This window comes from Alligator sinensis, unplaced genomic scaffold (assembly GCF_000455745.1).
Source record: "Alligator sinensis unplaced genomic scaffold, ASM45574v1 scaffold528_1, whole genome shotgun sequence".
NCBI classification, from domain to species: domain Eukaryota; kingdom Metazoa; phylum Chordata; order Crocodylia; family Alligatoridae; genus Alligator; species Alligator sinensis.
This window is the reverse complement of record NW_005841846.1, coordinates 361094-363287: the sequence shown is the minus strand read 5'-3', so window position 1 is coordinate 363287 and position 2194 is coordinate 361094.

The window sequence follows — 2194 nt, the reverse complement described above, 5'->3', positions numbered from 1 at the left end:
GTCTCTAACAAGAGACTTGCTTTTATTTGATACTCTGGAGGGACAATAAATAAAAAGATACTAAGGCCTGAGATTCTAAGGCAGGGCTAAGGATCCTGAGATCCCTGTTAAGGCTAATGGAAACATAACAGGACATCTTTCAGTAGAAGGCAAGGATTTTTTGGTTATATCTTTTATTGGACTGTAGAAAGAGGATTTTTTAAGCCCAAATACTTTGAATTCAGTCTGGAAACTAACAGGTAGCCAGTACATATCTATACTATGCTGGAGATCATGCTGGGCACAGGAATTCAATGATATGGATGTGCACTGGCTGCCTATTGATTTCTTAGACCTCCATCTTTTTGCAAGGGCTCCAGCTTTCCTTGCAGACAGGGTGTAAATTAAGGGGGAACTTGCAGGGAGGGGAAGTGACTGAGCCCCCACATAAGAGATGAGAGCTCCCCTGTAGGATTTGAAAATCATAACCGGGGGGGCGGGTGGTCTCTGATTGGACTGCTTCTTCACTTAGGTGGACTACTTAATCAATGAACCAGTTTAATTTTTTTTTGCAGACCCCCCTTCCCCACAAGAGCCAAAATGTGATTTGAACTCTGCTTGCAGAGACTGCGCCTCTGGCTCCAGCACCTCTTTTTTGTCATTGTCTTGAACACCTGAGACTTACTGCTTTGGAAACTAAGTAATTAGTGTGCGGGCCGCCTCCCGATCCCGTCCATGTCGCCATGTGCGAGCCGGGAGCGATATGCGGACCCGTCTTTGTGCACGCGGGCTGTGGTCAGCAGCCCGGGCACGCGGGGTCAGAAGGGACAAGGCAAGGCACGCACGGGCTAGAATTAGTCATAGACGCGTAGTGGTTGATTCAAAGATTATTTACTTACACCCAAGATGGTCGCGGTGTAGGCTGGACAGTTTCCCAGGTACAGCTCCACTTAAATCCTCGTTGGAGGACTACGACAAACTCGGTTCTTGGGCCCCGGAGTTGTTAAGGCTCCGCGGGTTCGGCAATTTCTTTCCCACGGAGTTGTCGAAGCTCCGTGGGTTTGGTTCGGCTCTCTGGCCCCGGAGTGGTTAAGGCTCCGTGGGTTCGGATCTTGAGTATATAGGATAGGGATATGTCTAGGATTGCGCTCGGCGACGGGGAGAGGCCAGAGGCTGTTTAGACCTCTGTTGCCTTCTTAAGAAATGTGTTGGGTTCGTAAGGATCCACAGCGCTTAGAGATCTTCACGCTCTCCCTCTCGGACTCCAATTGCTTTCTCTCCAACTTGGGCGGAAACTACCCAAGCTCTTTATACGGCTAGCAAGCCAATTGCTAGCCGCCACGTGTGCATAATTTAACACAAGCCAATAATGGGGCTCGAATTAAAATACAAATGGCGGGAACTCCTTTGCACCGTGCATCTCCGAGATGCAAAAGAAATGCACCATGCAAAGAAAGCTACAAATATGGTGGGAAAATTCTCCGTTGCACCGGAGTTCTCCTCTGCAGCAGAAAACTCCACCGTGCAAAGAAGCTGCAATTTAACGGGAACATAATTTAGCAGTGCCGAAGCACACACAAACAAAAACTCACAACTTTGGGTTGTGACAATTAGCAGATATTTTTCAGGGACACAGTGAAATTTTATCAGTGAACTGGAACACAGTATTTTAGTGTGTTCAGATTAAAGTGAGGAAGCAAAATGAAAATCCATGTCCATTTGACAGCACTATTTACTCCTCTTCCTGACAACATCCAGGATTTTCTGTCTCTCACTACTGTAGCCAGACAGTTGTAGCAGGCTTACCTTTCAGAGCTTGGGCTGAGTCCCAGACTTTAGATTCTGCTGTTTTGATTGGTGGATCCCATCCACCAATCAGGAGGCAGAAAGGGAAGTGAAGTCACACCCCTTTGAGGGGAGGGGGAGAGGAGCTCTCCTGGACCTGATTATAGACTGCAACACTGTCAGATCCGGAAGACTTCGGGGCAGAGCCATGGAAAGTATAAAAGGAGTGTGTGCCCATCACGGGGAGGTGCATTGGGGACAGAGAAGAGAGAAGAGTGGGACTTAGAAGAGCTGAGGAGAGCTGCTCAGCAGGGCGAAGCAGTAGCCCAGGAAGAGCTCCTGAAGACTTCCATTGGCAGGGAGCTGCGGACGGCTCCAGCGGTTAGGCTCTTGGTGTGCAGCATGGCTCATGGTGTCTGGACCCTGGGAG